This window comes from Gymnoscopelus microlampas (assembly GCF_963454915.1).
Source record: "Gymnoscopelus microlampas genome assembly, chromosome: 2".
NCBI lineage: Eukaryota > Metazoa > Chordata > Actinopteri > Myctophiformes > Myctophidae > Gymnoscopelus > Gymnoscopelus microlampas.
The window spans coordinates 34,648,200-34,666,075 of NC_139939.1; positions in this window are offsets into that span (position 1 = coordinate 34,648,200).

Below are 17,876 nucleotides of genomic sequence, written 5' to 3' on the forward strand. Positions count from 1 at the left end.
TCTGGTATCATTATGGTAGCATGTAGCCCCATTAACACCGTGTTTACATCCATCTGTGCTGTAGGTCTGTGCAAACTAATAGAGAAAGCAAATGATGTCCGACGTGTCATTTGCTTCCTTTCTTAGTGTTTTTTTTCCATTTGTTGCTGTTTGAGTCGTGGCTGCTGTTGAAGGTAAGTGCTAGTAGTGACACGGTCTATCATTGGTTGTCGGGCAGAAACCTTGTATCTCCATATTTAAACATTATTTTTTGTAAATACATTTCTTTACTTGGTCATACTACAGTGTCACACACTAAAGCAGTACAAACTGCCGATCTACAAGCTCACAAAGCAAAGATCATGATAATTACAAAGGATCCATTGGAACACAGTTTATTTGTTGTGTCCATTTTAACCCATTAATACCTGGAACTGTGTCATTTTTAGATTTGAGCTAAAAAGCATTATTTTGCACTTTGGGCTATTCAAAAATAGTTAAAATGTGTGCAAATCTTTGAATATATATATATATATATATTTTTTTTTAAAGCTAACATTTTTAACTCAAATCTTTGCTTCTGGGGGGTTCCTGGAACGAAATATTTTGATGGGGGTCCGCGGCCAAATACATATAATTTTGGGGGTCCTTGACATGAAAAAGATTGAGCACCACTGATATAAACATACGTTTTTCAGAAAACTGTTGAGATTTAGGAGACATGTAGAATCGGCTTCAGGTCTCAATGGGTTAAAAAGTAACAGTTTTGGACATAAAAGGTTTCTACCTGACCTCCATACTTTAACTTTCCCTCTTTTCTCTTCTCTATTATTTGCTTTAATAAAGTTATTACTTTTTTTTCCCCCTAGTGTGTCTTTGTGTGTTTTTTTACAAATGGAACCAAATGGACCCGTGGTCCATTTGGTTCCATTTGTAGTACTGACAGCATACGTATACTAGGCTGTTTATGTAATGACAGGGTACAGTATATGTAGGCTCACGCTAAGCTGTATAATATAGTGACAGGGTACAGTATATGTATACTAGGTTGTATAATATAGTGACAGGGTATAGTATATGTGGCTCTTGGTCACATAGCAAACTCACATAGTTAAACCTATTTGCGCTTTATCTATTTTTGATAAAGTTAAAAATATAGCTTTTTTTTGCCCTGTCATAGTATCAAGTAAACCTTTTTTAGTGTTGCTTGCGTTGCGTCATTTAACGGGTGGCGGGCCAGCGGTTTGCGTCGTTTGCGTTCAATGCCCGTCATTCGTGAAGAATAAGTAAGAAGGGACTGGACCAGTGGTTTTTTATAATTGGGTCACGGCCAGCGTTTTGATTTGATTTGCGTCGCGTCTCAGGATTTCACGTAACATCCGTGCAGGTAAGTCATCACGTCAGCCCACATCACATAAGTCCATGGTGTAGTGTAGTGTAGTATGTGATGTGGATTGATGTGATGTATGTGTTGTCATTTCACAACACATGCGGGTAAAAATTACATTTGATTTCACGTCGCTTCCGTCATATGCAGGTAAGTCTTCATCACGTCAGCCCACATCACATATGACCGTACAGGGGGGCCGTATGTGATGTGCATTGATGTGATGTATGTGTTGTGTTGTGTCATTTCACAACATATGCGGGTAAAACATCATCACGGTACGTCCACGTCACATATGAACATATGTGGAGGTATGTGATGCATGTCGTCCTTTACGTCGTGTGTCGTTTAACGTAATATGAATTTGGCGTTGTACCGTTTAAGGTTATTTGCGAGTAAATCACGTCAGGCCACATCACATTACTGGTCAGTTAATGTGATGTGGATTTATGTGATTTTGTGATTATTTCACGACATTTGCGGATAGCTCGTCATTCACATCGGTCGGCATTTTTTTCTTTTAGGCGAGGTACACGCCGTTGTTTACAGTAGGTCAGAACAGGAAGAGATGTAGGGCCATCATTCATATCATATGCATTTAACCTATTAAGACCTGAAACTGTGTCATTTTTAGATTTGAGCTAAAAAGCTTTATTTTACACTTTGGCTATTCAAAAATAGCAGATATACAAGCTCATAGTGCAGCACTGAGTGCCACGCTATGAGCTTGTAGATCTGTTATTTTTGAACATTTTTGAAAATGTGTGCAAATCTTTGAATATATTTTTAAAGCGAATCTTTTTTAACTCAAATCTTTGCTTCTGGGGGGGTCCCTGGAACAAAATATTTTGATGGGTGTCCACGGCCAAATACATATCATTTTGGGGGTCCTTGACATGAAAAAGTTTGAGAACCACTGATATAGAAACTTATGTTTTTCAGAAAACTGTCGGGATTTAGGAGACATGTAGAATCGGCTTCAGGTCTTAAAGGGTTAATGACTTTGGTTATTCCTGTTGCTTGTGTTTTATGTTGTGTATTAATGTTATTCATAGTGTTGTATGTTGTTTACTAATGTCATTCATAGTGTTGTATGTTGTGTACTAATGTCATTCATAGTGTTGTATGTTGTGTACTAATGTCATTCATGCTGTTGCTGTATTGCTGACAAATATTGGCACAATTGATTTTAGGTTGCGTCATTTGCGTTAAAGCTTAATCACGCCTAATCACATCACATATGACCAGTATGTGATGTGAAGGTGTGTGACGGATGTCGGCATGTGCATCACGTGTAGTTACTCGTTATTTGTGCCGTCATTTGCGAGTAAAACTTTATCACGTCAATCCACATCACATAATAATAATAATAATAATAATAATATAAACGATACATATGACCAGTATGTGATGTGGACTTCGTTTCACGTTGTTTGCGTACAATGCTCGTCATTTGGCAGGAGAATAATGAAGAAAATGGACTGATTTTGGACTGAGACTGATGCAGAGAACATGAAGCAAAGAATGCTGCTGCCATTGCGTCATATGCGCCTCGTATAATTTATGTCAATCGTACACAAATGATGTAAATTATACGAGTCTCTCTGTCTCTCTCTCTGTCTCTCTATTCCTCTCATCTCTCTATCTCTCCCCCTGGTATGTATGTTGATGAATGTAATGCACATTACAAAGTGCTTTGGTTAAAGGTACTATAGATAAATGCACCATTTAAATTGTAAACTTTGAATTGAACTCATAGGCATCCGCTAGCAGCCACTGTGACACTGTGTAAGAGGCAGTTCAGTCACTGTAGACTGTATTACTCCTGGAAAATAAAATAAACATTTGTCATAACTGTGTGATTGCATTCTAAACATTACAGTCATAACTGATGTCATTCAAAATGGGTAAGCTCTATATTTAACAGCTGCAGGCATTGTGCCACTGCAGAGGTTCCCAAACCTTTTAGCTCAGGACCCAAACTAGTGAAGATAATAGATTTGCAAGCTCACAACGAGCATGTAAATCTATTTTCACAACCTCTTTTTTTGTTTTCTAATTTATTGCTTAGATTTGTTGTTTTCACGAAATAGCACATGTTCTATTTTGCTTGCTTCTTATATGTGCTTTTAATTCATTTTAATTTTACTATTTGACCCCAGAAAAAATAGTCACTGTTTGAATCTGGATCTGAAATTATCAATAAAAAAGCAATGGCAAAAACACACTGGAATGTAAACATTTCAGTGTAAAGATTTTCATAACGTTTTAGCTCGAGACCCAAAAGAGAAATGTGATGTCTCCCTGGGACCTAGTGAGAATAGCAGATCTACAAGCTCGGCTTGTAGATCTGCTATTTTCATTACTCTTATTTTAATATTTTAAATGGAATTTCTTTGATTTTTGTTTTTAAATGTATCGGATTCTTTTGAAACATAAGAACGTTTTACTACTCTAAATATTTGTATTTTATTCATGTAAAACAAATGTAGGATACTAAAAGGAAAGAGGAATATTTACTGACTGATCTCAAAAACAAATGAAAACTGGCAGAAATAAAGACTCACTCCATAAAAACCTTAAGGAAAACTCCTCAGACAGAGACTAAGAACATATATTTTTATTTTATTTTTTCTATGTTCATCAAGTGCTCCAAGTGCTCAAAGTGAAAAGTGCAGCAACACACATTTAGGTCGTAGGACCATCGTCAGTGCTATATCATCAGATGTAATCATTTGCAATTAAAGCTTCATCACGTCAGTCCACATCACATAATGACCGTAATATAGTGTAGTCAGTGTAGTATGTGATGTGGATTTATGTGTTGTCATTTGTGGGTAAAGCTTCATTATTCATGCCGGTCAATAGGCGAGGCACTGACGATGGTCCTTTGACCCAAACGTTTGCTGCTGCACTTTTCACTTTTAGCACTTGGAGCTCTTTATGAGCATGAAAAATTAAAACACTAATATATTTACTTAGTCTTTGTCTAAGGACTTTTCCATAAGGTTTTTGTGGAGTGAGTGTTTTCTTCAACCGGTTTTAATTTTTTATAAAGATGTTAACATGGCTACCCATTTATGGTCTGTAAATGATTACATTATTACAATTTTCAAAAATATAAAATTGGTTGGAGGAGTCGAGATTTTATTTCACACTTGTAAGTTTTGTGGACATTTTTGTTTTTTGATAACAAATATGATCTAAATGACGTTTACCTGATTAAAAGCATTATCAGGTTTTTATTAAAACAATGTCCACAGAGCTTCAAAGAAGTGCTAAATAAAATAAAGTTCCTCTAAAAATGACAATCTTAATTGTGAAACTTAATTACATGTTGCTCATGTACTTAATCCATAGGGTTAGGTTTTCATCTGCCGTAGTTGTAGATCTTTAATTAAATGTTCATTTCTGCTGTAGTTGTAGATCTTTGAAATGTGTAAATCAGTGGTTCTCAACCTTATTCTGGATCTGACCACTTAACATGGCAGCCATGTTAAGTGGACAGATGGGTGGGCCTTTTCACAGCATGCTTTAAAGACCAATCAATCCATTGGTACTAACTTAGTATAAATTATTTATTTAGTATAACTTTTTTATATTAAATCTTAATGTTTTTGCCAAATATTTAGGAGGAGAACCACTGGTTTAAATTTCAACTAAATGTAAGTTGTATGTTAAACAAATGATTCCCCTACTTTATGGAATTGCTTTTCTTTTTTTAAATTTACTTTATGAAATTAGTTTGAGCTTGTAGATCTTCACTCTTGTAGATTTTCATTATTTTCTTTTTATGGAATTTCTTATTTAGCATTTTCTTAAATTACATTATTTTGAATGTTTTTCTTTATTTTGTGACATTGATCTTGTAGATCGGCTATTTTCACTTTTTATGTTTTTTGGACATCAAAATGTGTAAGCTCTATATTTAACAGCTACCAGGCATTGTGCCGCTGCAGAGGTTCCCAAACCTTTTAGCTCAGGACCCAAACTAGTGAAGATAATAGATTTGCAAGCTCACAACGAGCATGTAAATCTATTTTCACAACCTCTTTTTTTGTTTTGTTTCTAATTTATTGCTTAGATTTGTTGTTTTCACGAAATAGCACATGTTCTATTTTGCTTGCTTCTTATATGTGCTTTTAATTCATTTTAAATTTACTATTTGACCCCAGGAAAAATAGTCACTGTTTGAATCTGGATCTGAAATTAACAATAAACAAGCAATGGCAAAAACACACTGGAATGTAAACATTTCAGTGTAAAGATTTTCATAACGTTTTAGCTCGAGACCCAAAAGAGAAATGTGATGTCTCCCTGGGACCTAGTGAGAATAGCAGATCTACAAGCTCGGCTTGTAGATCTGCTATTTTCATTACTCTTATTTTAATATTTTAAATGGAATTTCTTTGATTTTTGTTTTTAAATGTATCGGGTTCTTTTGAAACATAAGAACGTTTTACTACTCTAAATATTTGTATTTTATTCATGTAAAACAAATGTAGGATACTAAAAGGAAAGAGGAATATTTACTGACTGATCTCAAAAACAAATGAAAACTGGCAGAAATAAAGACTCACTCCATAAAAACCTTAAGGAAAACTCCTCAGACAGAGACTAAGAACATATATTTTTATTTTATTTTTTCTATGTTCATCAAGTGCTCCAAGTGCTCAAAGTGAAAAGTGCAGCAACACACATTTAGGTCGTAGGACCATCGTCAGTGCTATATCATCAGATGTAATCATTTGCAATTAAAGCTTCATCACGTCAGTCCACATCACATAATGACCGTAATATAGTGTAGTCAGTGTAGTATGTGATGTGGATTTATGTGTTGTCATTTGTGGGTAAAGCTTCATTATTCATGCCGGTCAATAGGCGAGGCACTGACGATGGTCCTTTGACCCAAACGTTTGCTGCTGCACTTTTCACTTTTAGCACTTGGAGCTCTTTATGAGCATGAAAAATTAAAACACTAATATATTTACTTAGTCTTTGTCTAAGGACTTTTCCATAAGGTTTTTGTGGAGTGAGTGTTTTCTTCAACCGGTTTTAATTTTTTATAAAGATGTTAACATGGCTACCCATTTATGGTCTGTAAATGATTACATTATTACAATTTTCAAAAATATAAAATTGGTTGGAGGAGTCGAGATTTTATTTCACACTTGTAAGTTTTGTGGACATTTTTGTTTTTTGATAACAAATATGATCTAAATGACGTTTACCTGATTAAAAGCATTATCAGGTTTTTATTAAAACAATGTCCACAGAGCTTCAAAGAAGTGCTAAATAAAATAAAGTTCCTCTAAAAATGACAATCTTAATTGTGAAACTTAATTACATGTTGCTCATGTACTTAATCCATAGGGTTAGGTTTTCATCTGCCGTAGTTGTAGATCTTTAATTAAATGTTCATTTCTGCTGTAGTTGTAGATCTTTGAAATGTGTAAATCAGTGGTTCTCAACCTTATTCTGGATCTGACCACTTAACATGGCAGCCGTGTTAAGTGGACAGATGGGTGGGCCTTTTCACAGCATGCTTTAAAGACCAATCAATCCATTGGTACTAACTTAGTATAAATTATTTATTTAGTATAACTTTTTTATATTAAATCTTAATGTTTTTGCCAAATATTTAGGAGGAGAACCACTGGTTTAAATTTCAACTAAATGTAAGTTGTATGTTAAACAAATGATTCCCCTACTTTATGGAATTGCTTTTCTTTTTTTTAATTTACTTTATGAAATTAGTTTGAGCTTGTAGATCTTCACTCTTGTAGATTTTCATTATTTTCTTTTTATGGAATTTCTTATTTAGCATTTTCTTAAATTACATTATTTTGAATGTTTTTCTTTATTTTGTGACATTGATCTTGTAGATCGGCTATTTTCACTTTTTATGTTTTTTGGACATCAAAATGTGTAAGCTCTATATTTAACAGCTACCAGGCATTGTGCCGCTGCAGAGGTTCCCAAACCTTTTAGCTCAGGACCCAAACTAGTGAAGATAATAGATTTGCAAGCTCACAACGAGCATGTAAATCTATTTTCACAACCTCTTTTTTTTGTTTTGTTTCTAATTTATTGCTTAGATTTGTTGTTTTCACGAAATAGCACATGTTCTATTTTGCTTGCTTCTTATATGTGCTTTTAATTCATTTTAAATTTACTATTTGACCCCAGGAAAAATAGTCACTGTTTGAATCTGGATCTGAAATTAACAATAAACAAGCAATGGCAAAAACACACTGGAATGTAAACATTTCAGTGTAAAGATTTTCATAACGTTTTAGCTCGAGACCCAAAAGAGAAATGTGATGTCTCCCTGGGACCTAGTGAGAATAGCAGATCTACAAGCTCGGCTTGTAGATCTGCTATTTTCATTACTCTTATTTTAATATTTTAAATGGAATTTCTTTGATTTTTGTTTTTAAATGTATCGGGTTCTTTTGAAACATAAGAACGTTTTACTACTCTAAATATTTTATTTTATTCATGTAAAACAAATGTAGGATACTAAAAGGAAAGAGGAATATTTACTGACTGATCTCAAAAACAAATGAAAACTGGCAGAAATAAAGACTCACTCCATAAAAACCTTAAGGAAAACTCCTCAGACAGAGACTAAGAACATATATTTTTTATTTTATTTTTTCTATGTTCATCAAGTGCTCCAAGTGCTCAAAGTGAAAAGTGCAGCAACACACATTTAGGTCGTAGGACCATCGTCAGTGCTATATCATCAGATGTAATCATTTGCAATTAAAGCTTCATCACGTCAGTCCACATCACATAATGACCGTAATATAGTGTAGTAGTGTAGTATGTGATGTGGATTTATGTGTTGTCATTTGTGGGTAAAGCTTCATTATTCATGCCGGTCAATAGGCGAGGCACTGACGATGGTCCTTTGACCCAAACGTTTGCTGCTGCGCTTTTCACTTTTAGCACTTGGAGCTCTTTATGAGCATGAACAAATAAAACACTAATATATATTTTTTTAGTCTCTGTCTAAGGTGTTTTTCTTAAGGTTTTTGTGGAGTGAGTCTTTTCTTCAACCGGTTTTCCTTTTGTATAAAGATGTTAACATGGCTTCACATTTATGGTCTGTAAATGATTCAATTATTACAAATTTCTAAATGTTTTTGTTTGGAAGAGTCAAGATTGTATTTCACACTTGTAAGTTCTGTGGATATTTTTGCTTTGTTTTTTTGATACAAATATGACATTGTTTACCCGATGATTAAATGCATTATCAGGTTGTCATTTAAAAAAAAAGTTAAACAAAAAATCCACAGAGCTTTAAAAAGTGTTGAATAAAATAACTCTTTAAACGTTTTTCTTTTTCTTCTAAAATGTTTTTCTTTATTTTGTGACATTGATCTTGTAGATCGGCTATTTTCACTTTTTATGTTTTTTGGACATCAACAATATTCCAATATGTCATATCTGCTCCATTCAGAACAAACCAATGTCATTTTCAAATGTATTTAATACATTACAATGTTCAATGAACCGTAATCCACAGGCCAATCACCTGCTGGAAGCTTTGATTGAATACTTAATTAACAGGTGGGGGGGGGGGGGGGTTATTTACTCATGACCCAAGAAAATGTGTCCACGACCCATTATTGAGTCCCGACCCATAACTTGGGAAACAGTGGACAAGGGTCCATTTGGTTCCATGTGTTTCCTTAAATATATGAGGTTCCTTTGAAAAATAACGTTTTATTTCTGTACATTTCTTTCTTTTTTTTATTGTAGGAAACTAAAAGGGAAAAGAGGAATATTTACTGACTGTAGCTGGTCTCAAAAACAAAGCAAAACTGGCAGAAAAAAAGACTCTCCACAAACTCCTTAGACGGAGACAAAGAAAAGCTATTTTTATTTTATTTGTTTCATGATCATAAAGTGCTCCAAGGGATCAAAGTGAAAAGTGCAGCAGCAAACATTTAGGTCATAGGACCATCGTCAGTGCTATATCATCAGATCTAATCATTTGCGGTTAAAGCTTCATTACGTCAATCCACATCACATATGTCCATGATGTGGATTTATGTCTCGTTTCATTTTGCGTAATTTGATTTGCGTCTCGTCTTATCATTTCACGTCACTTCAGTCATGTGCAAGTCTTCATCACATCAGTCCACATCACATATGACCATAGGCGCTGTATGTGATGTGGATTTATGTGTTGTCATTTGCGGGTAAAGCTTCATTATTCACGGCGTTCAGTAGGCGAGGCACTGACGATGGTCCTTTGACCCAAAAGTTTGCTGCTGCACTTTTTACTTGGCTCTTGGAGCACTTTATGAGCATGAACAAATAAAATGCAAATATATTTTCTTAATCTCTGTCTAAGGAGTTTAACTTAAAGTTTGTGTGGAGTGAAAACATGGCTACGTATTTATGGCCTGTTCATGAATTTTCCATGGCCAGTCATTTGGGATCAATAAAAGTAGGAAAAAAGGCTGTTATTCTAGTCCGGACTTGTCCTTTAACATGGCAGCCTTGTTAAGTGGATAAACTAAATTGGTAAATGGATGAACTGTGACGGGATAGATGAGGGAGGTCAGCAAGAGTTTTTTTTTTTGTGCAAATATTAATTTGAATATCTATTAGTTTATTGTATCTTATCTGTATTTTGTTTTATTTTTTCTCCTTTTTTATCGTTGTAATGTTAATTATTGACACTAGACCATACCCGGTCGGCGCAGCGCATCTGTGGGGGGATATGCGCACATGATCTGGCAACCCGGGAGGCAGTTTGTCCCATAGCTGGGCAGCCGCAGCTATGGGACGACATTCTTTGACACAAAAACGCTAATAAGAAGCTGGGATTTGATTAAATTGAAAAACGGGCTTCACAGTTGTGTTCAGATGGTAATGGTCAATGGCTGTGTGCAAAATCAGAGCAATTGGTCCAGCCAGTGAGGAGAACCGGGTATCTTCACTCACGTACCACTACACTCACGTACCACTACAGAGGTTACTAGAATTATAGTAGGATGTATTTTGGGTTATTGTTTTCCTGTTTTCTTCTTGGTCGTCATGACTTCATAGGCTTGTCAAAATTACATAATAGCATTAGTCTTTGATGGATAATATCATTGGAAATTATGTAATATTTGCACAAAAAATATTTCAGTTGTAATGTATGTTTTGTTTTAACTTCCATTTACCGTATTTGAATGTGATGTTTTTTTGTAATTGTATTTATTTGTTTATTTATTTCTTCTTTTTTTTATAAAGGCGCTATATCACTAAACATTACCGTATCTGATCTCAATAGGCTCATTATCTGTAACTGTACAGCTGTGCTGCTTCAGGAATTCTGTGACCAACAGCGTAGCTCATCATTGTTGTAATGTGAAGAGACTCATCTTCAGACTCCACCTCATCCTGTAGCCCTTAGATGCATTTTGAGCTTGTAGATCTGCTATAGGGTTAATGTTTATGTTTTGTAGTAATAATCAAAATCTACAAAGTAACTAAAGATTTCAAATAATTGTAGTGGAGTAAAAGTACAATATTTGCCTCTGAGGTGTGGTGGAGTATAAGTAAAAGTACTGAAAATTGGAAATACTCCAGTAAAGTAAAAAATACCTCAGATGCTGGGTTCATTTGTTGACCTGGCATCCTATAGTTTCTATGTACTGATTATTAATGTATTATACCGTTTAGACTGATGCTCGGTTCTTGGTTTACCTGTGATCCTAGTTTACTGAGACACTACACTGTCTCTGCATTCTATGTATGTGTTTACCTTGTTTATTGTGAGTCACTCTGGACAAAGAGTATAGATGAATATCTACATTGAAAATTGTGAAGTGACTTTACTGTTGAAATGTAAATGAGTGAATGTTACCATGTGATTTGTAAATAACAACATAAAAACAAAGGCTCTGGTGTGGTTCTCCTGGTTTACCGGGATGGGGTTCAATTCCCTGCAGTGCCCTACTCATAGTGTTGTATTTGCCATTTTATATGGTCTGTTTTATTTATGTTCATAGTGTTGTATTTACCCTTTATTGTTTTATGTTTTAGTCTTTATGTTCATTGTGTTGTATTTACCCTTACATGGTTTGTTTAATTCTTTGTTCATAGTGTTGTATTTCCCCTCATGTGGTTTATTTTATCTTTATGTTCATAATGTTGTATTTACCCTTACATGGTTTGTTTTATTCTTTATGTTCATTGTGTAGGGTTGGGATCCTTCATTATCATTATAATTGTTAATGAACCATTACAGGTCTGTAACTCTTTAGTGTACAAATGGAACCAAATGGACCCGTTATGGTGGTCCTTGAAATGTAAAAGTTTGAGGACCACTGGTATTGTAATGGTTTATCAGACGTGAAGTCCACACACCAGCTCTGACAGTGTGATGGATACGGTTCCAAATGCTAACGCAGCTACAAGCTCTTAGCCTGTCTCAAAGTGGGGTCCGGGGACCCCCAGGGGTCCTTGGGGGGATTTCAGGGGGTTCCCAGCTAAAGTAGTTAAGGTAGCATCATAAACATTTTAACCACTTCATCCATTTACTAGAGTCTCGGGGGGCTACGCCCCCCTCGACCCCAGCCGCTGCGCGGGACTTTGCGTTCGCTGGTGCCTATGTGTCTGTCTTTGTGTCGCTGTAGCACAGTGGGCATTAAGATGGGATGTATGCTCCTTTAAGGGAGGTGGATCGTGGGATTCTGTTGTTTGCAAAGAGGCATTGTGAATATTGGCTCATTGCAGACTCACCTTATTGCCACCTGATCGTGTGAGTGAGTGTTGTGTGTACGTAGGGCGGAATAGCTTGCGGGGTTGTGTGCTTTTTTGTTTGCTATTGGGCCTTGCATAGGAATGGATATTTTGAAAAGTTGTGCGTGTGAGTTCAGGGATTTGTAGGTTCCCATTGAGAATGTGCAAAGTCTTAGTTGCAGGTTTGAGATGAGGCCGGGGTTGTTGTCTTTGTGGCTGTTTGCGGGTAGTTGAGTTGCGTGGTTGGTGTGGCCTTTGTTGGCTGTGTTGTGCTTTGCGTTCGCTGGTGCCTATGTGTCTGTCTTTGTGTCGCTGTAGCACAGTGGGCATTAAGATGGGATGTATGCTCCTTTAAGGGAGGTGGATCGTGGGATTCTGTTGTTTGCAAAGAGGCATTGTGAATATTGGCTCATTGCAGACTCACCTTATTGCCACCTGATCGTGTGAGTGAGTGTTGTGTGTACGTAGGGCGGAATAGCTTGCGGGGTTGTGTGCTTTTTTGTTTGCTATTGGGCCTTGCATAGGAATGGATATTTTGAAAAGTTGTGCGTGTGAGTTCAGGGATTTGTAGGTTCCCATTGAGAATGTGCAAAGTCTTAGTTGCAGGTTTGAGATGAGGCCGGGGTTGTTGTCTTTGTGGCTGTTTGCGGGTAGTTGAGTTGCGTGGTTGGTGTGGCCTTTGTTGGCTGTGTTGTGCTTCCATGTCAGTGGCCTGGGCCGGTGTCTGGCGTGTGTGTTCCTGGTGTGCAGCTGAGAAGGAAAGACAGTGGAGTTAGATTAATAAGTGGAATGTGAAATGAAGGCATGAAGGGGCCAGGTGTTGTATGGAGGAGAATGAGAGTGGTGTTTTTTTAGTGGTGAGGTTGTGAATTGGCATGTCAGTGTAGTGGATGCATAGTATAGTGTTTGACGATGAATGTGAATGCATGCATAACTCACCAGTGGCCGCAGCTTGTCGCAATGAGCGACACCACATACATGTGTGCATGTATGTGGTGTGTGAGTATAGTGTGTATGACAGTGCAGTGGAGAGAATGTGTGCAAGAGTGGAGAAGAGCATAAGTCATTACCTTGTTTGGGAGACAGCTGCAAGGAAGGTTGTGCTGTGGCTGCAGCCTGGCGCAAAAGTCTCAAGGAGCGTCTCGGGCTGCGGTTGGTGCTGCTGGCAGCGTGTTCTTTGCGAGGAGTTGAGCTGAGCAGTGAAGACAGTTGGCTATTAAGTAGTGTGAGGAGCAATTATGTTGCTGTGTGTGCAGCGTGCTCCGGTGTGTGGTGACTGTGTTGATGGTGTTGTTGTTCTGTGCCAGTAGGCAGGTGTGTGCTGAGGCGATTGGGTTGATGGCCTGCACCTAATAATGGAAGACAGTTGAGGTGGATATATTTGTTACATTGGAAAGGCAAGTAAAGGCATCAATGAGCAATGTGTTTTTGACACGGTAGGTGTACTGTGGAAGAGAAGTAGGTGAGGGTGATGTGGTGAGGATGTGAAATAAAGATGTCCCTGAAGTGAAGAGAATGTGTTGGAGGGTCAATGTAATAGCATGAGTCATCACCTGTGGCATGGGGCTGGGTGAATGTGCGTGTCCGTGTGTCTGGCGGCTGTTGCTGGTCGTGCGGGTGTGTGTCCTTTGCGAGGAGTTGAGCTGGGAAGTGAAGATAGTTAGAGATGAGGTAGTGGAATGAGCAGTAATGGCATGTGGATGTGATAATTGCAAGGACGGCTGCGTGTTGCAGACGATAAAGGGCCACGCACATAGACAGACACACAGACTGGCAGTGTTCCTCTGTGTGCATGTTGGTGATGTGAGGGAAAAGGTTGTACATATGCTTTTGCGAAGAGAATGGCTGGAAGTTTGGGAATGCAGTAAAGTCTACCTTGGCTGTCAGGCAGCTGCAATGAAGGGGTGTGAAGGTGGCGTTGTGGTGTGGCATCATGACCGGCATCTGAGAAGTGATGTGGCATGTACAGTATATGAGGTACACATTGGATGTAAAGGATTAAGTGCAGGTGGGAGACGTGGCGTGCTTTGGGTGGACATAGAATGTGCAAGAAGGTGAGTGTAGTCATGATGGGAAAGCGTGCGCCAGTAATGAGTAGTAATGCGATATATGTGAATCAGTGAGACAAAAGAAGTGGTGGTGTGTTGTTGTGCTGGGCAGAGCATATGTTGGTGATGAGAGATTATAGGTGGGAAATAGTGTAGAGTGGAAAGACTGCATGGAAGGGATGAGGACAACAGAAGTCATTACCTTGGCTGTCAGGCTGCTGCGGTGAAGGTGTGGGAGGTAGGGCTGGTGGAGTGATGTCGTGCTTGTCAGCTGAGAAGTGAGGTATGCATGTTAATAGGTGTTGAATAGGATTGACTGCATGTGTGGTGACACACACACATATGTATGCATAGTGGCTGTGGCATGATGTGTAATGCTATGCGCAAGGGAAGAGCTAAGGACATGCAGTGGAGGGGACTGCATAGTGAAAGAGACGTACAGAGAAGGTGGTGAAATGGAAGTGCTGCATTACCTGATGTGTGTGGCAAGCGTGGCCGCTTGCGTCGTCTAGCCAATGCAGGCCTTTTCCTTTTCATGACTGCCAGACAATGTGACGGTCCCAAGCAGGAGTGGGGTGGTTGTAGGTAAACTGTGAAGTAGGGAACATTGTGAGGCAGTGTAAGTGTGGTGTGACACCTTGTGAGGGCAAATGAAAATGTAATAATGGTGTGTACAATACAGCAGCGTTCCTCATAGACATGCTGTGCAAAGTGCTGTGGCCAGCGAGAAGCAGCAAAAAAAGGCACAATAGGATTGACAACGTAAAAGAGGGCCGAAGAAAACAATGTCTTGAAAGTAATGGGTCCAAGACAACATAACAGGCAGTGAGGCTAAGAGTGAAGAGATGAATTAGAACATACAGAGTGGGAAGAGAGGAATGGAACTGAGTGCTAGAGTGAAGGAAGAAGTGTCGGCGTGTGCTTAGAAACACACGTGCAGTAAGTGGGGCCACAGACAGCGTGTGAGGTGATGGGTGTGTATGGCGTTGTTGTGATTCAGTTAGATGGAGACATGGTGGCAGTTGTGGTGCGCAACGGCTCCTTAGTATAGTTTTGTGTGTGAAGAAGTTGTATTGAATGATGTACTGCCTTGGCATGAGATGACATTACATTGTTGGTATGTGAAGGCGTGATAGCATGTGAAACATTTGTAGTGGCAGTGTGTTAAAGAGCAGTGTGCTGAGGTGGTTTGTAAACATGTTATGGCATTAATGTTAGCAGTCATGAAATACAGGGGAAAAAAGCAGCATCCGTTTAGAAAACAATCATACATGTGCATAGAAAGAGTGTGAATTAGCATGGAGAAAATGCGAGGTTGTAAAAAGCATGGAGATAAGATGGGAAGATGAAAGAAAGAGGTGAAAACATGAGTGTTAAAAAGGCATTGCACATTACATTGTTGGTTTGTGAAGGCGAAACATTTGTAGTGGCGTTGTGTGAAAGTGGTGTGTGCAACATGGTCAGTATCATGGTCAGTTAAAACTTAGTGTCAAAAGTAGCAGAAATAAGCGATCTACAAGACCCCAACATATCGTGTGTGTGTGTGTGTGTGTGTGTGTGTGTGTGTGTGTGTGTGTGTGTGTGTGTGTGTGTGTGTGTGTGTGTGTGTGTGTGTGTGTGTGGGGGGGGGGGGGGTGTGGGTGTGTGTGTGTGTGTGTGTGTGTGTGTGTGTGTGTGTGTGTGTGTGTGTGTGTGTGTGTGTGTGTGTGTGTGTGTGTGTGTGTGTGTGTGTGTGTCTTTAATTTACAGAGAGGAGGAAACCAGACAAACTGCTGTCCTGTGCATTTTGGGGAATAAAAATACCATTACATCACCCTAATAATAATAATTTGACCTATTTGATCCTGTGGCGTAGACTCAGTTTCCAGCTTTACCCAGCTGATGGTTTACCACAGTTAGGGGTCCAATGCCTTGCTCATAGACACGATGACACACTCCGATGAACTCTCCAGGTGGATTCTCTCTCCATTCAGCTATGAAGCCTCGCACTGCACCTTCCATCACCATGTCCTGAGACACTTGTTCAGACCTACAGTCTGTTCTGTGTTCAGAATGTTTTTTACATGCAATGATGGGGTCCTTTCCACATGCAGTAATGTTATGCTAGTAACACTAGGTTAGAGGGGAGTGCCGACGCGACGCGTTGTGAGCTTTTAGATCTGCTATTTTCAAACATTTTAGTACTTTAACTTTTGGTACTTTAAGCACATTTTGATACCAATACTTTTGCATTTTTACTCAAGTAAACTTCTACATTGCAGTATTGACTTAAGTCAAACATTTGAGTACTTTTTCCACCAGTGAAATTCCTTTTATTTAAATGGATTTATGCCTGATTCAAACTTACTTTATACATAGTAACTAAGTTAACTAAGGCTTCTAGGTGTAAACATTTACTTTCTACTACATCAATATGTTTGTGTTTTAATGTACTGTATAGTTCAAACACCACACTTAAAAGCACTAAAGAAACATGTGGAAATGTGTGGAGGTGCCATAGGCAAGCGAGTTCTGGTGTGGACACCTAGGCGACCTTCTAAACAAGGCCAAAGCAGGTTCAAGTCTCGCCTAGGCACTGAAGCACATACTCATCGATGTACTCTGTTACCCCTGGTGTACAGGGATGCAGTACAGTGGGGCCGGGGAGCGGTTTAGCTCTGGTGTTTCCACACAGTAAAACTAGGTGGTTATGGCAAAAGAAATCACACCTATATGAACTTTTATGCAACCAAGGTAACAATGACAATTAGGTGAGGTCACTTCCTGAACTGCACTCCTCCCACCTCACTGTACTAGCACTAGCATTAGCATTAGCAGCAGCAGCAGCAGCCAGGTAAAGTGCCTTTTATTTTACACAGAAACGCCACTGTCAAGTCAAGACTCAGAAAGGGAGCTTTGACTTAGTGCTGAGAGCCTAGTGCCAATCCTCTTACTACTGGCCCATGTAAACTACACCCCTGCTTTACACTACATTTCCCAAAATGGCCGCTCATTACCTGATGGGAAGCACCTTCAAAGGAGTGGAGGTGCTCAATCATTATACAAACACACTTCAGAGAGAAGGAACTCCAAATTCTACCAAAGAACTTGGAGAGAAAGATTTATATTTAAAACTTAAAAAGAATATATATATTTATTCTAAATGTCTTTATTTTCACACAATGTCAGGATTTAGAATCAAACTCACAACCCTCTGTTTCTCAAGCAGGCTTTTAATCCAGTGGGCCACTGTGCCATGCCCAAATTTGAAGGCCAAATAAATAATGACAGAAAAGCCAAAGGCTTGTTTCCATTGGGGTTCATTAACATTGAAACATCTAGACAAGTAACAGCACAGCAAACCATAGTTTGCTGTAAAGTAATATGCTGTAAAGTTATTTTTTCTTTTCTTTTTTTAAAGTACTGTTGTGTGTTGTTCTACAAATAGGAATGAAGACCTTTCATGGCAAGGCAGCTGGTAGCACAGCAGGTAAAGTCAATGGCAATGCTGCCAACATGTTCCAGAGTTTGTGGGTTCAAACCCCACTCGCTCTTTACCCCGAAAAACTTCCTTTAAACTTTTTTTTTGGTCCCTAACATTCATCGAGCTCTGGACTTAGTAAATGTATTTTTTCACCATTTACCGAAACGAAAGTTGGTCACTACCGAAACGAAAGTTAAATCCGAAAAAATCACTAAGTGTGGAGGCCAAAATCGTCCCCCCAAAAACC